General features: G+C 35.8%; 1 pseudogene; it reads left to right on the plus strand.

The window, feature by feature from the left end:
- Positions 1-2,263: 2,263 nt before the first annotated feature.
- On the plus strand, positions 2,264-2,747 carry LOC142838428 (M-phase phosphoprotein 6 pseudogene; annotated as a pseudogene).
- Positions 2,748-27,174: the final 24,427 nt, after the last annotated feature.

Here is a 27,174-nt window from a genome sequence, read left to right on the forward strand (position 1 = left end):
AAAGCCTGTCCTCTAACAAATGCTTTTCTGGGCTGCTAACAAGAAGTCACAGGCAGAATGGAGTTTTATCTCTGCTCACATGCCTTTCTCCAGCTCAGGCTCTGATACTAATGACCCCAACACTGGCCACAGGTCGGCAGAAAGGTGTAGGAATATAAGCACAGTCTCAGAAATGGAAACATTTGAATACGTAGTTTGTATGGGCAGCCGATAATATTTAAGGTGGCAAGACCCTATAATTTTAACAGCAACAATATAACTGTATTCAAGATAATTTATTGACCCAAATGCCAAATGATTTTAAAGCTTGCATTCTGCTTTTTTTAGAGTATATTTGCCATGCTAACGCACTGCTCTATCACCAAGTATATATCTGTTACTTTACATTTGTAAAATTCATTCAGACAGGAGATGTATTTTAGTTTACTTGGGCTTTCTGTTCTCTTATCATAGAAGCAACAAGCTCCCAAAATCCTGCAGTGACTAAATAGTATTTCCAAATTTTATATTAATTGCATGATGCTATTGATCCAAACATACTTCTAAACCACATTTATAATTTTAGTTATATAGAGTCTGTTTGTAATTATTATATGATGATAATGGTCAGAGCTGGATCTACAGTAGTTGATCTGTTGAAAATAGATAGTATCACAATTTGGGGGGCTACTAGAACTGGCCGTAAAATTGCCTTGGACAAAGAAAGATAACGAATCAGTTGACATTTCTGGATCTATTTTAACATATGTCAAAACAAAGAAATTTCTAGAAACTATTGTTGAGAAAGTTTAGTTGACTGCCAATAAAATGGTGAAGATATGCTCTAATGAGTCCCAGTAACTGGAGCCTCATCAGAGTGACTGATGGCTCAGACTGCCTGCTGGCTCAGGATACATAACGGCATAGATTGTCAGTTAGAAAACAAGCAAAAAATGCAGCCATATTATACAAAGAATGACTGTTAAAAGTTATCAGAAATTTCTTCTATACACCTAGCATAAAATGCCTGAGAAATTAAAGAGGTAGATTATGACTGCCCCAGTATGGCAAAGATACAGTTGTGAGTGGAACTTCCCCAAATGACTCCCCAGAAGGCTACCAGAAACTATTGCTAGTCAAAGACAGTTCTGTTAGGTTTAATAAATGAAGAACATAAACAAAACAGTGTCCTAGTCATCTCATATTAGAATATCAAGGCAAGATAGTTTTTTAGTTTTAGGGCCCATACTCATTGGTTTTTCAAGGAGATTTGCAAAACTTAAAACGAATTAGACTGCTTAGATATCATAACTTTGGGTTGCTGGGCACATAGAGCCAAGGGTCTTGAAGCAAGCCTTGATCAGGAAGCTGTTAGTCCTGATAAGTAATCCGTTTAGCTGGTTCATTCTCTTATCTTCTAGAAGCAGTTATATCCTACAGCAAGTAGCTAAATCAGTTTTGCTTGGTTTCAGCAGAGTTTAACACAAGGAGAGAATTATCTCAATTTCTGTTTCCATGACTGGGAAAAGTTGCATTTTAATTGAAGTGGTGTGTGTGTGTGCGTATGTGTGTGTGTGTGTGTGTGTGTGTGTGAGAGAGAGAGAGAGAGAGAGAGAGAGAGAGAGAGAGAGAGAGAGAGAGAGAGGAGAGAGGAGAGAGAGAGAGAGAGAGAGAGAGAGAGAGAGAGAGAGAGAGAGAGAGAGAGTGAGTGCCTGGCTCATGGAGGGGTTGCAGTAGAGAGCAGGACATGGGGAGTTAGACAAGCACTAAGCAAAGGAGAGCCCTGAACTTGCGCTGAAGCTATGGCATATTCCTGCCAGACAGGCAAAACTCCCTCCCTCCCAAAGCAATGCCACCTTCTGGGACCGAGAGCTCAAAACCAGGAACCTATGGAGACATTTCTCACTCAAAAACCCTGGCCACAGTCACCATCCTCTAATTGTTACTGGAATTCTTAAAATGCATATTAGCAAGGCAAATTTAACTGCATTTTAAATGGAGGTTTGGAGCAGGCTACAACAACCTGGTAAATCTCCCTAGATGTGTCCCCTTGGTATCTAAGGCACCCACCAGTATTTAACTGGTAAATGAAACCAACACCAGTAAGCCACTTTACTGAAAACAGTGATGATCCATAAGCCAAAGAAATGTTTTGACTTTTTTTATCTTGTTGCCTTGATATTCAATATTAATCATAGCTGGGGGGAGAGAAATAGGTATTTTAAGCATTACAAAAGTAGTTTTCAATTTGGTGGTGTGACTAACCCCTGGAACTGTACCCAACATGGCATCTGAATGCAAGACTAAGTTATCCTAGAATGTGCTGTGCATGAAGTTCTTGCAAAGGAGCCTGGACTTGGAAACCAAGAAATAACTGGAAGAGGAGAAGAAGCAGATGCTCAGTGGTGAGCATTGGTATCTGGATTTGCCAGAGCTCAAGGAGAAAGAGTTTCATCACAAAAGAGCGGAGCTTCTCACTATGTGAATGAAGATGTTCTTTCTCTATGTAAAGATGCCATTCAGAAGATTTAATCCTGAAATTGAGAAGTTGATGCTTCAGATGAAGTCTAAGAACAAAACAGCAGCAAAAGAAGATGAGACAGTGGAATTTGATATGTCAAATAAAGAAATGGCAAGAAGATATGAGACTTTGATGGGAACTATTGGAGAAAAATTTCCCAAGAAGAGGGACCGAACCGATTACGAAGAAGAAAAATGGAACTATAAAACTCTTTAAAACAAACATGTTCTTAAAGCCCCAAGATTAAAATGAATACCTCAGATACAGCAGGTGTCTGTGAGTACAGTATGGTTTGAAGTTATCCTTGTAGTGTCTGTAGTGGCTAATACTCCAATACCTGTAAAGAAATGATAACTTTGGAAAAGTGCTGTTTGTGAGACAGATACGTAATGGATGTTATACATCCTTCTAAACACATTCTCTTGGGTCTTAAAATTTGTGGGCACATGCCATTTCCGATATTTTATACCTGATTTTGATTTTGTGTACGTACATAAAGACTGGACACATATGAACAGCTCTCTAGTTATTGCCCTGGAATGACTGTTATAAACTAATATTGCCATTGTTTTAGCTACCCTTATATTTCTTGTTTACCTTTTGAATCACGCCAAGCCAATTCATACATTCATTTTGGACTCAAATATTTGAGAATTTTGCAAAAATGATTCATCAAGAGCAAATATGTCTCCCCAACCTGAAATGTCTGCATGCTGCTAGGTCTTTCTAATCTATAGTCGTGTAGTTTTTGTTTATTTAAAGCAGTCAGTTGGGTCTTTTTCCTAACATTCTGTAAACATCTGTTTTGTATACTTCTCTGTTCTTTTACATTTTGAAATAATTTTAGTCTTACTTAATAATCCAATATTATGCAAATAATAACTTATAAAGACCAGCCAATAACTGAGAATATACTGATATCTAAGATAAAACTACAAAAGGTTTCCTTTGTGTTGGTCAAGAACAATTACCAATATTTTTAGGGTACACCTTGATAGAATTTAATTGTCTATCTGTCTGTCTGTGTGAAGAGGCATACTGAGAGCTTCCAAATTTGGTACCAGTGATAAGTAAAGGACTTGCCTTTCTCTGAATCTCTGTAGCCTATATCTGTGAGTGACCTCAGCTCAGTAAGTTATGTGTTGATTTTGCAATCCAGTCAAGAAAACTCAGGTAGGCCTGTGACCAAAAATTTAGAGTGAGTCTCCTAGAAACCGATTCTGTACCAGCTGGAAATCTGTTCACTTTTGAAGAAACTTTTTGTACCACAAACATTTGCAGTTTATTAAGTAAAAATGAAGATGAATTTCTCATGGCAAAACAGTAGTTTTCTCTGTATTGTTTTGTTTTCTACTTATATTTGTCTTGAGGCAGGTTTCCCTAGGTAGCCCAGACTATCCCGAAACTTACCACACAACAAAGTTGTATTATTTTACACATAATTGCTGAATACCCCTCTAGAATATACTTACAAGAACATTCTTCAAGGAAATAAATTATGTATGTATTCTCCTAAATTCAAAAAACTAGTGACTATAACAATACTATCTTTATTCTGAAAATAAAAATTTTGAATGGTTCAATTCCCACCCACAATTTCTTGTTGGAGAGTATTTTTTTTTTCTGTTTTAGACAGTAGCCTTTCCATCATAATCAGAACTAAATAAGGAAATAATTTAAAATCAGAATGATACAGAGACAGTAACTGTTTGAGGGGTAGCTTGCAACTGCAAGTGTGAGGATATCTGATAGGAAACTTTGTGAATAGTCAACTCTCAGAGATGAACTAGAAGCATTTCCTGCATGAATAGACTGAATCAAAACACTTTCAGCATATCATATTTCTGAAATCTATGAATGACAACTAAATACAAGAACTGCCTCCAAAATCTCATTAGTGTAAGAATTCAGCAGAGGAGGGGTCACAATGGACAGTGAGATGGACAACTGGAAGGAAAATGTTTATTAGAAAAAGTATCAAGTTCATTGATAGAGTTTTAACAACATGATAAAAACTCCAAGGAGAGTCAGTCCCCAGCACCAGAGACAGAAAGAATGGCAGGATCTCTGAAAAGGATTCTGAGCCCACATGACAGAAGTGGGGTCTCTTCTAATACTTATCTGATTATGAGAGATAGTCCATTGTAATGAAATATTTCACTTCTGTAACCAGGTTTTCTGAATTTTCCTTCAAGAGGCAGAACTGGGGTGGAGACAAGAGAGTGTGATATATGAATAGCACTTGGCTTTTCCAGGAGAGAAATCCTAATTCCACAAAAACTATTAACTGGGGTCGTACAGGTAATGACAATGTTTCAGCAGGATTAACTCTTTCTTCCTTATTTGAACTTGATCAACAACAAAAATCTAAATAATACATCAGGATTAAGTGGTTTTCTTCTCTCTTTTATTTCTTAATCAAAGCCATTTCTTTGAAAATCATCCAATAAGCAAGAAAGAGCCCTGTGCCCAGGCTAATAGCACACTCTCTTCAGTAGGAAATTAACTTCAGTGGGCACTCATTGCCCAAGTTTTAAAAATATTTCTAGTCAATTTGCAAACATAACTGTTTGTTTTTGTCTTTATGTATTATATTATTTTATTATTATATCTTAGAACCTATTTGCTTTCTAACAAGAGACAAAGAGTGGGCGACCCTAAGCCTAAACTGAAGTTATCCAGGGTTGAAAAAGAGAGTGGAATGGGTTTGGTTTTGATTGTTTTATGAACCACTTGCAAACCTACTTAATTACTATTTATGAGTCATCTAGGAAGTTCTGTGTGACCTTTACAAGCTGGCCTTGTAGTGATCCACTTTTGCCTCTCTAATGAGCACTAAAAGCAAGTAAAAATCTTTGTATTCTTTTCCTGTTCCTTTGATGATACCATGATCAGAGAAACCTAAAGAAGATAGAATTTATTTTGGTTTATGTGGTAGCCTGAATGAAAATACCAACCATACTTTAATAGGAGTGACATCATTAGGGGATGTGACCTTTTACAGTAGGTGTGGCCTTGTTGGAGAAAGTGTGTCACTGAGGGTGGGCTTTGAGATTTTGATGTTCAAGTCAGACCTGGTGGTTTATTCTTCCCATCTGCTGCCTACAGATCCGGATGCATAGCTCTCAGTTCCTTCTTCAGTACCAAGTCTGTCTGCATGCTGCCATGCTTCCTGTCATGATGACAATGAACTAAACCCCTGAACTGTAACCCCTCTGTACGCTATTACCATTGTATGTTTATTACCATTGGTTAATAAAGAAGCTATTTTGCCCTATGGCACAACAGCATATATCAAGGAGGAAAATCCAAACAGAGTGGAGGAAATATACCATGTAACCTCCATAGGCATAATATGCAGGCATTGGTAAGCCACAGCCTAGTGGAAATACACAGATTAAGATAAATGGGTTAAATTAAGATGTAAGAGCTAGCTGGGAATATGCCCAAACTATCAACCAAACAGTGTTGCAATTAATACAGTTTTCATGTGATTATTTGGGTCTGGGTGGCCAGGAAATGAAAAACAGTTTTTCAAATGACACCCAATATACATGGATCCACATAAGATCTTAAAAAGCTTAAGAAAAAAATGAGGACTTCTAGACCCACAAAAACAGGAGTCAAGTAAGCTTCTTACTAGTCACATTTTTTTTTCAGATTGTCTCTGTTTGCTGGCTGCAAGCAGAGGCACAGTTCCTTTAAGAAATGGCTTCCTGATTCATACTGGCAGCATGAATGGCTCTGGAGTTTTCAAGAGATCTGTGACAGAGCACTTGGGGTTTGTGAGCAGAGTGCTACAAGTTGCTTAATGGGAACATAGTCCTGCTGAGTCCCTGGAGCTGGGGCAGTGAGCATGGCTCATAGAATCAGTGAACATACCTCTTCCATGTTGAACAGCTTGATAGCTGTTTCACATATGTAATTTTACTATGTTAAACTTAAAGCCTTCCATTTTATTTAGACAAAAAAGGGGAGATGATATGGGATTCCCTTCTGTATGCTATGAATATATTTTATTACCACTAATTAAAAGAGAAGCTGCTTTGGCCTATGTCATACCAGCAGATAGCAAGGCAAAAAAATCCAAGCAGAGAGAGAGGAGAGACACCGCGTAACTGCCATAGGAGTATCAGACTGGCACCAGTAAGGCACAGCTAGTGGCAATACACAGATCAATAGTAATGGGTTAATTTAAGATGGAAGAGCTATCTAGTAATATGCCTAAATCATCAGACAAACAGGGCTGTAATCAATAGAGATTTTATGTGATTATTCAGGTCTGGGTGGCTGGGAAATAAAACACAGTCTTTGTTTACATTCTGCTGTTGGTTTGATGATACCATGATCAGGGAAACCTTAGGAAGAAAAAAAATTATTTTGATTTATATGGAAGTCTGAAGGAAAATGGCCCCCATAGGTTCATAGAAGTGACACTATTAGAGAGTGTTTCATTGCTGGAGAAAGTGTGTCACTGAGGATAGCCTTGGAGGTTTCAGATGTTCAAACCAGGCCCGTTGGTTTAATCTGTCCGGCTACTGCCTACAGATCAGTTTGTAAAACTCTCAGTTCCTTCTCCAGCACCATGTCTGTCTACATGCTGCCATGCTTCCCGCCATGATGACAATGAACTAAACCACTGAACTGTAAGCAGCCCTATTTAAATGTCTTCCTTTAAAAGTATGTGCATTAGTCATGGTGTCTCTTTACAGCAATAGAAACCATAACTACGGCAGTTTACAGTTTCAGAGGGATTAGAGACCATGGTCTGAAACATGATTAATAACAACCCATGGTAAGAAATTGGGGTTCAACTTGAAGATCTGAAAAGCCACATAGTCAACTACTGGTTCTTACCTTGACCTCTGTCTGAAATGGTGATCCTGCCTCCACGATCTCAGAATGAGACTGTGTCTGAGAGCTGTCTCCCCCTATTTTATATTACTTTTTGGGCTGGGATTAAAGGCCTGAAACACTGAGATTAAAGGCATGCATGACCTGGTTTCTATGGCAAGTAGCGTGGTTAGTGGGATTAAAGGTGTTTATCATTGTGGCTACTGGGATTAAAGGTGTTTATCATTGTGGCTACTGGGATTAAAGGTGTGTGTTACCATAACCTGGTCTATAAGGCTGACCAGAGGGACGTTTTTACTCTCAGATCGTCAGGCAGTCTTTATTTATTAAAATACAGTTGAAATGCCACTACAGTGATGACAAAGCAGAAATACTGCAGTAGGAGTAGAAAGTTGAGCGCTCACACGTCAAACCTCAAACAAAGAGATGGGAGAGTGAACTATCAGTGCCCAAAGCCTACCCCAAGTGTCAGACATACTTTTTCCAGCAAAGCAGAAATTCTATACCTCCAAAAATATCACTACTCACTAGAGAGAAAATGTTCAAATGAGAGGACCTAGGGGGACATTCTTATTCAACAAAAAATGGCCTCTGTGCATATAAAGGCTGGGAAAATAAAGATAAATGAAGGTATATGGTCTCATTACTCACAAGCTTCATCTAGGCTTGCTGACAGGAAATGACTGAATGTCCATAGGAGAGAAACAATAGCTTCACACCTTCCTTATACCTGTCTACTATATACTCTAAATCTAAAATGTTGGCCCAGAATTAATGGACCTATATATAAATTCCAATTTCCTTGAAATAAAAATTAAAACAAATTAATACTTTGTATGTGTTCCCTAGTAACATTTTAAAAAAATTATATAGTAGATCCCAATTACAATTTTTCTTCCTTCTATTCTTCCCAGTTTCTCCTCCTCTCCCCTCTTATCTAGATCCATCCTCTTTCTGTCTCTCATTAGAAAAGAAACAGGCTTTTAAGGGATAATAATAAAATAAAACAAACAATATAAAAAGACAGGACAAAAACAAACACCTTGGAAACAAACAAACAGAAAGAAAAGAGTCTGAGAAAAGGCATAAGAATCAGATATAGATTCAGAGAGTCACTAGTTTGAATCCCATAAAAATACAAAATCAAAACTTAGAATCTGCTTAAAAGACTGTGGAGTTTAAACAAAAAAGAAACAAGAAATTTATTAATGATTTTTTTTCAGAAAGCTTAGCCACAGAGGACAAAATAACTGATTGTTTTGTAATCAACCACATTGGTAATAAAAAAGTACCAGAGAGATTTTAGAATGGAACGGCTTTTAAATTAACATTCTTGTCAAGTTCAGACAGGATGAATCAGTGCAAAAAGACTCCAAAGTGTACAGATTAATGAGATATGAGGCTTGCGTGACCTAGTATGATAATACAAACTCAAAGAATAGATGGTGAAGAAGAAATATGCATAACCTTGAAATTGTGGATTATAGAGAGTGTTAAGGTCTCACAACAATTCATTTTAATTCAGTTTTTTGCCAAAATACTAATTAAATTCAAACTCATTTTAACAGAAATTTAGTTCTTCAATTGCTTCTTTGATGTTGGCCAGGTTTATTAAATACTCACTGAGTTACTACATATTAGTCTTGGAAAAAGTATTTACTTCCTTATAAATCAGCTACGTTAATAAGGTAAAAACAATATATCCTTCAGTCATACATAAATTCAGGTATTTAAGCCTATAAATAAAGAAATGATTCTGGAATCGAGGGGACTAGAGACCGAGTAGTCTCCAACCATGTATTCTGAGGAGAAATGTCAGCTCATGAATGAAAGGGAAAATCCACAAGAGTTAAAAAAAAATTGAGTCTCAGTGACCACTGTCAAGAATTTCTAAGTCTTCAATAATCAATGTTCATAGCAAATTGAAAATGAGGGGCACTTGGAAAAATATGTGACAATTGAGAAGAAAATAATGCATCAGATTTTTGGATGCGGTTGGGTTCTTTTTTTTTTTTTTGTCTTTTTGTTTTTTACTGGGGAGCTCATAACTTCAAGTAACTTCAACTACAGATGATAAACTACCTCTTCTGCAGCCTCATATACCTTCACTTTCCCATTCTCTACTCACTGTTCACTTCCCTACTTATGGGCAGGTGGAGAAAACAATAAACACAAAGAAAAGCACTGGAAGATATCCAAAGGCAGAACAGGAATCACAGTGATTGCCAAAAAACGTAGCACTGACTACAGAAAGAACATTCATTCGTTATGTAAATGGCAGTAAGCAGAGTGTGGACATGAATGTCACTATCACTGCGCTTAGTGAGTGCTTCATCGTGAGCTCCAACTCATAGATCCAGCAAACAAATCAATCTGGCAGTCTTGACATCACACCAATGTCTCCATATTCCTTTTATCTGGGACGACCTTAAAGTAAATAAACAGAACTCAGCTTAATCAGGCATTCTGATTAATAGTGGATACATAAATTCTGCACATGATTCAATTTCCAAACATTAAAATTCAGTAAATATGCTTGACATTAAGCCTCTACCAAACAAAACATAATTTGTCTGTGTTGAATCAACAGAGAAAATAGTATGGGGTTATTAAGACAAGTTTCATTGTCATATTGTTGGACTACAAGATAGCCTGAAACAATTGAGTTCTATAAACTACTGAATGGAACACAACAACCTGCTTATATCTAAAAAAGGAATTTTCCTTCCTGCATCTCAAGCATAGAATGTCATATTTTTATTTATGAGTTTTACAAATTTACAAATGCTCACTTTGGATTGTAAATAAAGACTGAGAAAGAAGCAGCCCCCAAGCATTTTGCTAGTTACAACAGATGGTACTAACCATGTGGGAATGCTTGAGATTCATCTGTAATATTCAGAAAAATAAATTGCTACAAAGTGAGGGAACACAGATGAACTAAATCCTTGCTAGAATAGACATTATGATGTGTTCCAGTGTTTTAAAATACTGATGACATTTTTAGACACTTGGAATTAGAAAATACTAGATAGAAAGCTTAGAGAAATAAGGTAAAATAAGCATATCCTGGTTTTTTAAATAAAGTAATGATAAAATGACTCCTAATGATAATCTGCTATACTCATTGATCAGTACCTTATTCAGTCATCATCAGAGAAGCTTCCTGCTGCAGTGTAGTGGAACAAAAATAGAGACCCACAGCCAGATAGAATCTAGAGAGACAGAGATAGAGAAGAGGGAGAGAGAGACAGAAAGAGAGAAACACACAAACACACATGGGTGGGAGAAGAGAGAGGAGAGGAGAGAGAGAGAGAGAGAGAGAGAGAGAGAGAGAGAGAGAGAGAGAGAGAGAGAGAGAGAGAGAGAGAGCGCGAGCTTGGAACACTCAGTGCTAAATGGGATTTCTCAAATTCCTCCCCTTGGAGCTCATGGAACCCCACAGAAGAAGAGGACAGGCAGAAAGAGAGTAAGAGTCAGGAGGGATTGAGGAAACCAGTAGAACAGGGCTCTTTAAAACAACTGAGCAAAACTCATTCATACTTGTAGAGACTGAAGCAGCATGAACAGGGCCTTCAGTGGTCTCGACCAGTTCCTCAGGGCATATATTATGGTTTTTCAGTTTAGAGTTTTTATGGGATTCCTGAATTTGTGAAAGAGTCGGGGAGCCTGGCTCTTGTGACGGCTCTTAGAACTCTTTTCCTCCTGTGGGGTTGCCATATACAACTCTGATATTCCAGTTTTTGCTTCACCATAATATACTTTCTTTTTCATCTTTGGTATTTATCTCTTAGAAGCCTGTTCTTTTCCAATGGGAGACAGAAAGGGAATGAATTCAGATGGGAGGAGTGGTGGGGAGGAACTGAGAAATTTAGAAAGGGGGAAACTAATCTTTAGACTGAGGCTGTGCATTGGTTTCCCAGCTGCTCAGACCCGAATAATTATATAGAAACTATATTATTTACTATACTGTTAGGCTGATGGCTCAAGTATATTTCTATCTAGCTCTTACATTTTAAATTAATCCATTTTTATTAATTAATGTATCACCATGAGGCTGTGACCTACTGGTAAGCTTCTGGTATCTTTCTCTTTTGACAGCTACATGTTGTCTGCTGACTCTGTCATCTTTCCACCTCCATTCAGTTTAGTTTTCCTGCCTGGCTCTATTATGCCCTGTTACAGGCCAAAGCAGCTTCTTTATTAACCAATATTCATAAAACATATTCATAGCATAAAGATGAGAATCCACATCAGTAATTAGGATATATTATATGAGAAAAGAATCTATTTTCAATAAAGAGGAAAAATGAAAACACTTTACCAAAATACTAAAAAGTAAATATTCTACACTTATAAAAATTATAGACATTTGTGATTATTCAGTTATTTCAGTCGTAAGAGAATAGATGAAACTGGAATTAATTATACTGTGCAAATTAAGTCAGAATTACACAGACGAACATTGCATGCTTTTTCCCATATGTGATTTCTGAGTTTGATATAGATACATAAAATCATATAACAAAAAATCAAAACAAGTGGGAGGCAGGAGTAAGAAAGGGATGGTAAGTGGTGTGGGAGTGCATTCTCATTGTCCAAAACATATAATCATATGAAAATGTCCTTGTGTGGCACCATACCCTGCACAGTGACTATGTGCAAAAAAAATATTCTTTATTTTTATTTTTATTATCTAAGACTGACTATTATCAAAAGGAGCCTACTAAATGCAGTAGGAATAAATCATGAATATTTACATAGAAGTATTACCAAATGTCTTTCAATAGTTTATTTTAATTATTTGTTAATGAACTTATTGTTTCCACCGCTAGTTTTACAAAAATGAGTGAGGTATAAGCATTTGATTTGAGACATAATTATTAGCAAACATTCAACTTGCTATTTTTTACATGCAATATCTGTGCTCCTCCAAGGCTTTTTGTTTTTTGTTGCTGTTTGTTTGTTTTTTAATGTCCATGAGAAACATCATTTTTGTACAATACAAAATATGCTAGTTTTATCATTAATATACTAATCTGATGAATTTATTTTTGATCCTATGTTCTGTGTATATATTGAGGACCTATGCTGTAGGGGCAAGATTAGTACTATCTATTCCAGTATATGCAGCTGCAAAAGAGTATGTGATTATGATAGAAATTAAGAGACAGTAAAAACATATTTATAAGCTTACCATATGTCATATTGCATAAACAGGGGAAATTCCATACCAAGGACTGAAAAGAAAAATACAAGTAATTAAAAAATATTACCTTGACGTACTTCATGATATGAAAGGACAAAAAACTTTAGTCATCTTCATGATTAGAAATCGTTGTGCAGTCTCTTCTATCCCAAATCATCGTGAAGTAAGAAATGTTGCCACATCCATAAAGGCAATAGAAAGCACCAAATAATGGTACACTCACTAAAAGTCATTTCCCATAACTCTCAGTATTGAATTCTTTGATAATCTAAATATGAACATTGGCTTAGACATAGTAACTAAAAGCTCCAAAAGTTTCTTTCTCAAATATAAATCTTTTTTTTCTTTTCTTTTTTTAAATTTATTTATTTATTAAGGATTTCTGCCTCCTCCCCGCCACCGCCTCCCATTTCCCTCCCCCTCCCCCGATCAAGTCCCCCTCCCTCATCAGCTTGAAGAGCAATCAGGGTTCCCTGACCTGTGGGAAGCCCAAGGACCGCCCACCTCTATCCAGGTCTCCTAAGGTGAGCATCCAAACTGCCTAGGCTCCCCCAAAGCCAGTACGTGCAGTAGGATCAATGGATGTGAGGGCGATCTGGCTGCGACATCTGTCACCCCATTGATCGCCAGGGTTGATTCGGCTGATCTGGCTGGCTAGGCGGGTGTCCCCTTCCTCCCTCACCGCTCCATGTGCGTCCCTCCTGAAGCTGCGCGCTCTGTCGAAGAGGACGACCTTCCCCGAATAGAGGAGGACCGGTCTTCAGTCAAGGGTATACGAGTAGCTGCGCTCCCCTGCTAGAACCTCCAAACAAGCTCTCAAATATAAATCTTAATACTCACTTCATACCTGAACACTCGAGTACTTAATTGGTACTAAAGAAAATACACCTGTCAATAACTAAGCCCAAAACTGAGCTCAACATTTTCAGTAGGCTATGTGTGAATGGGGAAAGGTCTGAGGCCGTCACACTCTGCCAACTCTTTTAATCCCAAGTAATTTGGCACATGTAATGTGAGTCCAACAATTGCTTTTAATGGGATAAATCAGGTGAGCCTGAAGAGCGGGAAGGGGGAATTACAGAATCCTCTACATATGGCAATAGAATCCTACTGGGTAAAATAAATATAAAACATGTCCATCATAAGCAAAAGTTTGCACTGTACAGCAAAAAACTGGTAGGTAACCTCTCCTAAAATTTGTGCAGCAGACTCATTTCCAACAAAAACCCAGCAGATTTAATGGCTATGATATATTTAAAACTCATCCAGTATTTGCTGTATGGAAAGATAACACTTTATTTAAACATTATCATGGTAAATTGTGAGTAAGCAAAATTTCCAAAAGTAAGTCACTTATGTCTTTTCAAATAATCAAAGGTAAAGTATCTAGCATTTAAGCCAAGGTCATTAGGTAAAATTAATTTTTACTAAGGTAGTTATATTATATTGCTGAATAAGCAATAAAAATATTATCTCTAAGCAATAATCTCAATCTTAAATTTCAGCCTCCAAACATACCTGATAATCATACATTATAGATACAGAAGTGTGCATATGTCCATGTTTTTGTGGCCTTTTTTTTAATCAGATGATAAATATACATATGTATGTGGATATATGTATTATTCACACACCTAACTTGACTAATGGATGTACCTATATACCATCCCATTATTTTTCATCATCTATAAGCTTCATTGAAGGCCATTGCAACTGTTCCCCTGCCAAGAGGTGTTCTGGGAGACCTGTGGTCTACCTTGGATCACTGAAAGTAAATCTGTCTTTCCTCAAGTGTAAGGTAAGCGCTCTGTTGCATCTGGCTTCCCTTATTCTGCATATTTTAAAGAGTGGTGTGTGCTTTGTGCACACTAAGGAATTTGTCTTTAATACTGAGATTATTGGAATTGATAATATTATAAAGTTTTAACCATTGGCATGAAGACTGAAGGATGTTTCTGGTTTGGAACTTACATGAATAAATTGCCCTGTGTACTTATATAAAAGTTTTAGTAGCCCTGTATATCGTAACTTGGGAAAATTACTAAGAGTATAATCTAGGATTGTGCAATAATCTCAGGTATCTTTCTAAGCTGTTACAACACTTGCATTCTTGTGTTATTTCTGTCTTCATAGGTACAAATACGACTTCTGAGATGTTATATTGCATCATATTTTAGCTTTCCTTATCCTAATAACTTTAAGAAATCTTTTCAATACTTCTTGGTCAGTTGTTTATTTTCTGTGAGGTCTAAGTTGAGCAGTCTATTGGGTGGTTCATTTTGTTATCCAAGCACATTATCATCACCTTTCATTTCAAGTATGGATTGCAAGTAATAAATGTGTATGTTTCACAAACATTTTCTTCCATTCTGTGGTCCTTATCTTATCACTTTGTTTTAGAACCTTTTTTCGGGAGTGTTGAGGTTGACTACAGGGCCTCATGTATTCTAGGCATTCACTTGCCACAAGGATATGCCCATAACATTTTTGGTTTGCAACCAAAATACCTCATATATAAGCAATAATCTTCATCTTGAGTTTAGACTCTAAACATATCTGATCATCCTATCATACTGATACTCATATATAGTTCATATTTCTTATTAATATTTAAAGGAAGCTCAAAGAAAAGTTAGAGTTTCTAAGCACAAAGAAATGATTGAAAATAATATATAATAAAATGTTAATTATATTGATTTGTTCATTACACAAAGTATATATCCATTGAATTAACACAGTCTCTTAGAAATGGCCTAAATTGATATGTGTTGGTTAAGAACACTTTCAAAGATACTGGTGGTATTGGTTCATTCCTATAGCACAGTATTTAGGGGATAAAGCAGGAGGCTCATGAGTCAAGGGCAGCCTACACTATTATAAAAAAAAATGTAACTCAAAATGAATTGTAATAACACCCTTACTTCCATTGAACATGTTGGCATCTTAAAGGATATTAGTGAGGATTGTTATGGTCAGTTTTATTTTTTCAACTTGAGACAATCACGAAGCATCTGCAAGAAAAACCTCTGAGAACGTCTGTTAGGGAATACCTAAAATGTGTTAATTGATGTGGTAGGACCTGGCCACTGTGTGCAAGATTCTCTTGTCTTAGAGTCCTGGGCTGAATAACTAGAGAAAGAGAACTGAGCACAGAAATGCATTAGTCCACTTCTTTCCATTCTAGAATGTGGGTGACTACAAAGAGGTCCTTAAGCTCCTGTCACTACAACCGCCCCAATGTCATGGACTATAAGCTAGAACTAGAGTCTGGATAAAAACTTTTCTTCTTTAAATTGCTTTGGTCAAAGTATTTTCAAGAACAAGGAGAAAAGAAAACCTATGGAGATATATGATTAGATGTATTATTGATCTTTATTCTTTTCCATTGATTAATGTCTATGCTTAGGTAAAAACTATATCATCTTGCTTGCTATAACTTCATAATTATTCTTACAATAACAGCATTTCAATACATTTGCAGTTTGTTAATTCAAGAACTGAGATTTTGATTTCATTGCTTGAATTCTGTGAGATAAATGGAAAATATTAGATATCATCAGGATGACAAGAATTCCTAGTAATGTATACAAGTTTATTTTGTTTTAAATTCTTGACTAAAATTGGCAGTTTTCACTATTCAGGTGTGCCAATATTTTGCTAAATTTGACTTATAAAGTCCTCCATAACATTCTATATGTGATTTTTAACTTCTACACATGTCTTTATTTTCCTGCTTATTTTTCTAAATAAAAACAGTATAAAACAAATAATATAGGTAATTATGTAATTACATAGTTAATAAATATATGTAACACTAATATGTAAAGGAATACAACTTATTATATTTGTCTTGTATTTTGTAAGAACATTAAATTTACTAATTTCTTTACAGTATTTTGGTAGGTAACTATTAGTTTTTCAAGTACATAGTCATGCCATGTGCCAATAAAAACACTTTACAAATAGTGCATCTTTGCAAATGATGTGTGTCGTTTTATTTTCTTGCCTTACTGCTTTGACCATTACAAACCCAATAGCAAACAGCACACCGAGCACAGGTAGCCTAGTTTGGATTCCCTTCTTTGACCATAGCAATGTTAATATATTTCATGGAATATCTTCATTAATTATGAAACTCTGAAAAGCAATTTAAATATAATGGAACAAAAAATATAGGAAGTAAAATACTAAAAAGGTAAAATAATAAAAATGTAATGCAAAAGCAACCCCTGAAAACAATATTGCATGATTACTGAATATTTTAATTTCTAAGTAAGAACTGTTACCTACAGAGTTCGATAAAAACATACCTATTTAAAAGCTGCATGGACTCAAGAGAAGTATTAAGGAAGAAAATTACAAATAAACAAATGAGCAAGATTAGATATGATTTGTTCTCTCTCAGAGTTAACGCTCTCCCAGTTCTTTCATTTTGACTGATCACATGATTGCAAAACTTTTTGCTCTGCCACAATTACATTTACTGCTTTGAGCAATTTGCATTTTCTGACTCCTCCTTGTTCTGTCTCTATATCTGTCTGCCTTTTATCCTTCCCTTTGGCATATTTCTCCTTAAATATCACCTCACCAGAAGTGCTTTTTTAAATACTTCCATTAAATGTTAGGTCCCTCTACTTTTTTTCCTCATCACCCCTAGACAGATTTAGCCTTTGTCACACCACTTTTCAATACCTAATATATTACATCAAGTTGTGCCAAGAACCTCACTGGACTAACCCTGGAATCACTGTGGAAATTAGTACTCATGCTTTATTCTTTTCACCTAGAATAGCACCTCACCCACTGTGCTAACTAAGTTAACATTTGTTGATTTAAGCAATCCATATTCTTAGAGAAAATTGAGATGTGGAAAAATTGAAGAATTCTTAATCTATACATTAAAAGCCAGAGTTTCAATTGATTTTTGCAAACCCTGGTCTTCTTTTTTCTCATCTTAACTGATTAAAAGTACAATTAGTTTTTCTCACTTAACAAATACTACATAAATAGTTCTTAAACAGTATTGCTTGGAAGAAATGTGAAATGAAGATACAATTTTCAAATATTTTAAATTTATCATTTTTCAAAACTGTAAGGTATTCACTAGGTGAACTATATGCCTACTTTGCCTACTTCTCTAACATCCAGGAAATGTAAGAAACTATTAAGATCTTTGTCTTGTCCACTAACTATTGGAATTCATTCTGGCCAAATAAAAAACAACACACACACACATATTTTTGTATGTGCATGAAGATATAGTTTTATAAAATATTGTTCCCTACCCATTTTGTGGAATTTTATGCTGAAATAAAGCTTGTTTTCTACATTTATACAACTCATGCTTATTTGTGGTTATGTTCATAGCTCATCACAGAAAAATGATAGTCTTATACTCATAAATTTACAATTAAAGACAATTGCAGATTTTCACTGCTCTGAAAATTACTTGATTATCAGTGAGATATAGCACATGTCAGACTTAATCATCCCTTGGTGCACATCAAATTAAAGCACAGTAATAACTTTTAAAACTGTAGTTATTCTTAGAATTTTCTAGAATTCAGCCCTCACTAAATCAGTTTTGCTTGTTTGGTGTTTGCAGAATGTTAGTTTATAAGGCTAACTATACTCTGTTCAACCCTACCTGTTCAATCTCACTTAGAAAATATTAAGATCTCTTTTGTAGAAGTAATTAACTTCAATGTGTACTTGTATACATATTTTTCAGCAAGATTGAATAAGATTTGATAACATAAGTGTTTTTGAATGAGCTTGATCAACTCAAAATGTTCACTGGGGAACAAGAATTTGAGCTCACATAAGAAAAGTCAATAGCTTCCCAACATGAGACATTTGGAAGGGCTCTGAGAAAGTGAACCTCAACTTCTACCCATGCCCTCTACAAATAACATTTCAGCAAAGATACCGATCAAATAGTTGGCTTAGTTATTCTAATTTGATGAGATACAAGGTATGTATGCATGGAAATAGCACATGGAAACCCATACAGGCATACAATTATAAATAATCAAAAATCTTTAAGAAAAATATATTACCTTGATTAATGCATTGCATATATACTGAATTATTTCACTATATTTGTAAATATACTTATAAAATATGATTAAAAGAATGAAAACCCTTTTGTGAGATGTACATATGTTTAATAAGAGAGCATCACTTTCCAACCATCTGCCTCTTACTACATTGAGTTGATATGTGGCAACACCTAAAATAATTTCCTGCCACAAGGACAGTTCTGGCAGAGGTAGAAAATGAAGGAGGTCCAGAAAACAGTAGAATGATCATCTTCAGACAACATAGCCATTAGCACTAAAGAGTGAATGCTGAGCAATCAGCAGCAGTGGCAGAAACCTCATCTGAAAGAATAGGATAAGGTAAAGACGTTGCAAAAGGCAGGAAAAGGAGATTGCATGGTGTATTTGGCGTGTTCCACCGCTGGGGACGGTTTTACAATTGCACTGACGTTATTGGATCTTTTTAGAGAGGCTGCATCTTCTCAGTGTACACATTTGCAGGGAATAATAGCAGAAAGATTGATTGCAATGCAGTCCTGCTTACACCTTCAAGATGATGTTTGGATGTATGAAACTGCTATCACAGAGAGAAACTAGTTACTTCAACAGGTTGACTATCCAACTATTGGTGAGGAAAGCAGCCTATTGATCTATCTCTATATCACATGGGATCCTTAGGTCCAAGGAATGCTTGGTGTTAGCTGCTATAATCCATGATTATTGGTGACAAGTATTCTTTACCAGTGTTTTAAATAGAAATGTGTGTACCAGCATATGGATGAATATGAACAAAATGTAAGTTCAAATTTAGTTTTACAACCATTTATTTTTCCAGTCATTTAATATCCCCACTCATCCTCTGAAGAATGTGACTTTTGAGGCAAAAGACAGTGAGATGCTAGACCTATCTACCTCTTCTCAGACGATATCATGAGGGTCAGGGATGCCTCAGGCAAAATCATTTCATATAAGCATTAACATGCAGGGACTGACTGTCACACACTCACTCCTGACCACTTTTTCTCTTTTCTGGGTAAGATCAAAGCAGGTAAAAATTTTATGCCACATTCAAGGTATGTGTTCCACTAAAATGGATAAGTACCAAATGTGTCCCCCTCCCTAAACATCGCAGGAAACTGCAGCACAATTAGTGTAAGTGCATCCAATCTGATTAAATTATGATGATAACGATTCCGATGATTTTTTATTCAAGTTATAGATATTTCTAGCTCTTGTGTTTTACACAATCAAGAGAGAGAGAGAGAGAGAGAGAGAGAGAGAGAGAGAGAGAGAATCACTTCCCATTTTCAGTTCCTAAAGATAAACTCTTATTGTCTCCAGTGTGGAATCTAAAGAATGAAGGCCCATAAATCAGTGGCTGTAGTGAGAAGCCGTGAAGAAATACACCCTTCTAAGGAATTGACTGAAGCACTATGCAAGCTATTATTTCTAAACATAAAACTATCAGACAGATTCCCTCTCTGCTTAACTATGCTATCGCAGGAATGAATGAGAGTTTCCTTTCAAGGTGGAAACCTAAATCAACAGAGCCAATATTACTCATAGAATAACAACATTAAATAACTATCAACTAAGCATGCAGAATTTTATCCCCACAAACTTGTCGGGCTATCTGCTGTGCAAAATTTACTTAGAAAAATCTCCTCTGGGAGCCTTTACTAAGATACATAAATATCATAAGACACTGCAGCCTCACTAGGCATTGTCATCTGTGTTCATACTGATGTATGAATTCTACTATGCCTTTTGACTTTAAGTAATATCCAGTTGCCCCTATTTGCTCAAACACAAATCCCCTCAGTCTGCTAATTTGTCTTCATTTCTATAAAGATTTTCTAGCGACTCAATTGTGCCAAACATTGGTTTAGTACTATTTTTATAAACTATATAGCATTTTCTCTAAACAGTTTACATTTATTATTTATTAATTTTCTTAACAACCCTATTTAGATAGACATGGTTTGGAAGCTCATTTTATTAGAAGAGACCTAACAATAGAACAAACAATTTCTTCTGTGATATTCAGTTTATGTAATGCTTTCTATACAATCAGAGACTATTTGAATCTAATCTCCTATGATTTATTGCTCTTTCAGCATACAAAGGAAAAAATAAGCCAAAGTATGACTGTAGTATATTTCTCTATTATTCCTGGAAATGAATGTAATTTATTCCCCTGATGATAGGCATAAAAGATGTGTCTACACAAACGTTTCTTAAAACCCTATAAGACAAGACAAAGTGCATGAAAGGCAATGAAAGCAGACTATGTAAAGCTCTAGGTGGATCCCTGAACCAAAATATAACAGATGGATGATATGTGGATAGATAGATAGATAGATAGATAGATAGATAGATAGATAGATAGATAGATAGATAGATATAGAACAAGGTATTACAATACAGTTAATCCAATGAGGATTTTACAGTCTTCCTTCTTGGACCTAGAGGATAGTTTAATGGGTAAAATACCTGTCTTTCAAGCCAAAATCCCAAGTTTGATTTCAGAAACTCAGCTAAAAAGCCAGATCTAGTCACCCTTATAATACTAGAGCTTGGGAGACTGAGATATGCATGTCCTTAAGGATCAATGGTATTTGATATCTGAGGAACCCTTTATTTTCATCTGACCTGCATTGTATATGTTTTAATTTGAATTCAAATACATGTGTGTACAGGCATGAATACATACCAGAATACAAATGAATATGCGCGCGCACACACACACACACATGTGAAAGTTGTGCAAATTCTCAAAAATTAATAATGAATAAACAAACAAAGCAACATAAAGATCAGAAGGGTATAATAACATGCTTGGCATAAAAAAAGAAATTTTATGTCTAAAAGTCAGTATTTTCTTGCTCACCTATGGTTACAAGCCTGAGAAATTACTGAACTGAATCCAAGCTTGGCTTGAGTTAGCCATTTCATTTTTATGTAAGTATTAGGTTTATTTTGAAAACTCACTCCAGGAATAGCTGACCATGGTGGCAGTGTCTTTCTGAAAATTCTTCTGCTGATCATCTTAAACACCCATCTTTAAACAGACTCTTTATTCCCAGGGCAAGAATTTATGGCTGAGAAAGTTATAATTTGATCAAATCAGAAAGTCTATTTTATAATCCATATGAAGAGATTGTCATGGGTCAATTTGATCTTTAAAATATATATAAATATTTTATGTATATATATTTATGTATAGTATATTTGAGTATATATCACTATATATATGTATATATATCTATATCTATATCTATATCTATATCTATATATATATATATATATATATATATATATATAAAACAAAAACAGCAAAGAAAATCTTCAAATGGTGTTTTTGGTTTGCTTGTTTGTTTTCAAAATAGAAACTAATGATATGTTCCTTTAAGAAGACGCATTGGCTGCTGTAGAAAAATATTTTTACACTATAAATATCTATTACTCTCCTTGGTTAATAAAGATCAGACTGGTCTGTAGCTAGACAGGGAAAGATTAGGCAGGAGAGCTAGAGTAGGAGAATTCTGGAAAAAAGAAGGCTTGAGTCAGAAGATTCTCCAGGAGCTGCAAAAGAAGCAAGACATGTTATAGGAAGGGTAAAGCCATGAACCAAGTGGAAGCACACAGATTAATAGAAATAACCTAAATTTAGTTGTAAGAGCTAGGGGATTATAAGCCTAAGCTACTGACTAAGGATTTATAGTATATAAAAAACCTTAGTGTCTGCCGTCAGGACGAAAACTTCCACCTACAGTTGAGAAATTCTTTAATCTTAGTGCAGGTTTTGCAGTTCCTATTGTATTTTCCTGACAGAGAATGAAAGAGAAATGTGATGTATTTTGGTATTTGCCAGCTTTAACCAAATCATTCAGATGATTTCATATTGTATTGGATATTTCCTTTTATTCAGCAATCCTGTTCTTTATTGTCATTGCGTCTTAGGCCTTAAAATTTTCTTTTCTCTCAATAAAGAAAGTATCAACAGGCCATATTCTTTTTACTTATTCATGTTGTAATAAAATATAGTGATCACAAGTTTTCCTTGCATAGGCCTTCCAGAGGATGAGTCCAAAAAGGAAGAAATTATAGAAAAACCCTTTCTGTAAAATACTGTCAGCACTGACTCCTTTTAAACGATTAAAGATGAGAATACTGTTTTGCAACAGAAAAATTTTATAATTAAAAATGTATGGACTGTATAATTTAAACACTGAAGTACAGGATAAGAAAAAAAGATAAAATAAGAGACTATCAAAGGTAACTTTAAAATTAATAAACTGAATGTGAGAAAATCTAAGCATGTATTTTTTTAACTCTAAAAAAATTCACTAGTGGACTAAAATAGTCATCTGTAAGTAAACCAGATTAGCCTCAGGAAGGGGAGGAGTGGGAACTGAAATGAGTAGAAGTTAACTAATTAAGTCATCACCTAGAGTGAAGGATCAATACATACTTTTAATAAATGATTGTATTTTATAATCTACCACAATAAACAACTCCAAAAAGGCAATATTAAGCTGCCTGAAAGACCATTTAGGAAAATATTTAAAAAAAGAAAGAAGAGGGAAACATCAAAAGCAAGAGATCATAGAAATGACTTCAATAAGACAGCAGAACAGCAAGTATCTTGCCCATGTAGCTCCTTAACAAGGATAGTATGTTAACCATCTATAGAAAAGCATATCTTTGTGTCAATGGTGTTCCAAATAGGAAAATGTAAAAGCCCCATGGTATCTAAGACTGAGAAGAGTTCTCATAAGACCCTAGGAGAAACCTGTAATTATTACTTTGCGTAAGGAACATGCTTTCAGACTTCCTTTGAAATGAAGTTTTTACCTTGACTAATGCTGCTTTTAGTCTTCCTCAGAGAAGCTTCTTACTGCAGCAGGTGGCAGTGAAGGCCGAGACTTGTAACTGTGTCCCCTGACCATACTAGTTAACCACTGAGTGGTTGGTCCTAAAGCGAACATCTGTAGTGCCCCCTCCAAGGCATCCAAGCTTAGGGAGCATTACAGAAGAGGCGGTATGAAGAATCTAAGGCCAGGGAGTGGGGAACTGTAAAAGCTATTTTCTGGGTGTGACCTGGGATTTGCTCCCACTGACTCATTACAGCTCTGGTTACTTGCATGAAACCTGACACATTAACATTACATTATGGATGATGTAGGGCTCCCAGGACACCATTTCTTCCTGGCATCCTACCATCAGGCAACAGTTATTCTGGGGTAAGAGAAGAAGTGATGTTATTTTCTTTAGTGACATAGCATTAAAAAGTAACCATGCTCATCTTACCATGCCCATGTACACAACCCTAATTTAAGCTCCCTGGATCTCACATACACAACATAGACGGATTGGATGATTTTTTAGGTTTATTCAATAGCAAGTTTGAACACTAGAAGTGTAGAGGAAAAGTGGTAAAAGAACGCAATGGAAGTGAAACCCTGAAAATACATTATATATGTATAAATTTGTTATAGAATATCTATTTTAAAAAGAATTCTCATTTTTCAGATGATAAACTAACCAACGTAATCCAGATACTGGGAAAAGTCCCAATCACAGTGTTTCATTGTTCATACATTAGCAAGGTGCATTATTTTTGCAGGAGGTCCTTCCACTCCTCCAGCCAATAGCCGCTGAGATACCAGCCCATTGGGGCGTGGTCTCTCTCTTTAAAAAAGCGGCCACTTCCCTCCTCACTCTCTCTTTGCTTCCTGCTCTGCTTCCTGCTACTTGACTCCTTCCTGATTGCGCAGAGGGCTGTTGTCTGGATCGGTGATCTGTAAGTATTTTTCCCCTTTAAATAAATACCACCCTATTAATCATAATTCCAAACTGGTGTGGGATTGTTTGTGATTTACGCCTTCATCACATTATCATACTTAGAAGAAGCCATCCTCACCCCCACCTCATTATCAATATAAATTCCAGCAGTGGATAGTGAAGCAACCCATGACCTGACTTCAGAGATTCACATTCAGTCTTGGAACAGTCCTGCTTGACAGACAGAAAGGAATGCATATCCACACATACTCTCATAGACCACTGGCCTTCATCTGACCCCAGACCCTGAAGGATCTCGGAGACCTCTTGCTATGACCTTATCAACCATCCTTCAGGACAATGCTAGGAATTTACTAGAAGGTATAGTTATACACGTCCTATGATATAAACACATATCTTGTTCTGTTTATAGATACAAAAATAACTCAATGACTATATATATAGTTATATATTATCCATGCTGTGGGACAACACTTATTTTCCAAGGACCCAGTCATTGAGTTAAAGAGAGGCTTTCTAAGTTCCTAACAGAAAATATACCATTTTGAATATATCAGATTTATAGAAAAATCTGCAAAGCAACCACATACACATCATGATATGGCATCCTTCCTATTGTCATGTACTGGAGGAGCTTTCATTTGTCAAGGGTCCAGGCAAGCTCTCCACCTATCAGAGGGTTATTCGTAGCAGAGTCTATATGCCATCCCAGCAACTGGATATTTGCTCAGTTGAAATTCCATAGGCAAACACTCAGACTGAAGGAATACTTGAATATTTATACGTGGGAAACAATCCTATGAAAACAAGAAATAGTACATTCTTCTTCAAGTTAAATCAAAACTTCACAAATCACACATAATTTGGCAAATATGACATCATCAAAAGAAACATAAACCTCCAGGTGTAGCTGAAACCTACAAAAAATGGTGGTTAACAAATTGAAAATGAATACAACATCAATCTTAAAGACGCTAAATATATAATATTAAACTGATACAAAATATTGAAAGTCAAGTAAAATTAGAAAAAGAATGACAAAATAGTAAAGAAATAGAAAGGATACATACCAATCAAACAGAATTATTGGTGTTGAAGAATGTTGACAGAGGCTTTTTGTCCTGCCCGGTCCTGTAGCTGGTCATTCCCAAACACACAGAGGCCTATATTAATTATAAACTGGTTGGTCTATTAGCTAAGGCTTCTTAATAACTAATTTCTACATAGTAACCCATAATTCTTGTCTATGGCTTATCACCTTTGTCGGTGAGGCATTCTTTTTTTTTCCAAATCATTTGTTTTTATGAGTTTATGGGGTGGGGTTACAAATGATTAATGGTGGGTCATTTGAAATATGAAGAATGATAAAGAATTTTTCAAGTGTTCTTATCTTGCTTCCTCTGCATCTGAGGACTGCCGACTCAGCCTTTCCTCTTCCCAGAATTCTCCTGTTCTCTTCCTGCTGGCTACTGGCCAATCAGCATTTTATTAAAGTATACAAGCAACAAATCTTTACAGGGTAGAACCCCATTGTCCCACAGCACTCCCCACCTTCATTTTTTCAAAACAAAAACTCTGAATCTAATCTTCTTTGTTTAGCTTTTTTTCAGACTATTATTCATAATAACCTATAACCAACACTCTAAAGAAGATAAACATCCATAATCCATTTTTCTGGAATATAGGCATAGTTTTCTAGGCTACTACCTGCTGATTGGGGCACTGATAATCTTATGGGAAACTAAAAAATTCAGAATTATAGTCAAGTACTGACTGAAATATTCTGTGAGGCTTGATTATTTCAGCCAGCAGTCTTAAACTGTTCCAAATGTAGAACTCAGACATCTAGGCTATCTGCTTCTACTGGAGATTTCTCAGGAAGTCTTCCTTGATCAAACCTAATTTTTCTTAGCCCAGAATGAAACCACAGCCTCTCATTTTCTGTGGAAACAAAAACAAACCACTTCTCCAAAGTAACATATCTTTTAACTTAAATTTTGAAGCAGCATTGATAATCAAATGTTTTAACAGCTGTTGCTCCTTCCTCAGGTGTCAAACAATTCAAAAATAACACAATAACATATAGTATTCATATTCTTTGTGTATTTTCAATCTTTACATAGTTTTATTTTTAAACTGTATTTCCTTTATTTTCATTTTTAATTTTAGGTTATTTGAGACAGGGTTCCTCTGTAACTTTGGCTATCCTGGAACTTACCAGGCTGTCCTTGAAATCATAGGAATGCACTTGCCTCTGCCTCCCAAGTGCTGTGATTAAAGGTGTGTGCCACCAAACCCAACTACTCTCTTTCTCTTTCTTTTTTAAGGCTTTTATCCTTTTTTTGCTTTTCTCTCCCAAGCCAACATGTATTTTTAAACACACTGTAAACCATTTAGAGATGTTCTATATCTGAATCTATCTTTACTGTATATCTCTCTTTTTCTGACCACATGAGTTTTTAATTTGCTAAGCAATATGGCTAGGATTAAAACCATGACTTTGATGGCTGGATGCACCCAATTCCTTTGCTTTCTGAGAGTCTAGCTTTATGGCAGAGGTACTGGCAGGAGACGTGTTTATTGCCACAACTCTAAAGAGTTTTTAAGTTCCCTGCCAACACCAAGAAGCATGTTGTCAGCTATTCATGGACACCATTTAATTGTTTGGTCACAGGACCTCTTAAAAGAACTCTAAGGTTTGTGTAGCTAACACTGAGTCAGGAAGCCTCTCTTAAATGAGACGCAAGAGATGTGCTTGCCTC

This window comes from Microtus pennsylvanicus, chromosome 19 (genome assembly GCF_037038515.1).
Source record: "Microtus pennsylvanicus isolate mMicPen1 chromosome 19, mMicPen1.hap1, whole genome shotgun sequence".
NCBI classification, from domain to species: domain Eukaryota; kingdom Metazoa; phylum Chordata; class Mammalia; order Rodentia; family Cricetidae; genus Microtus; species Microtus pennsylvanicus.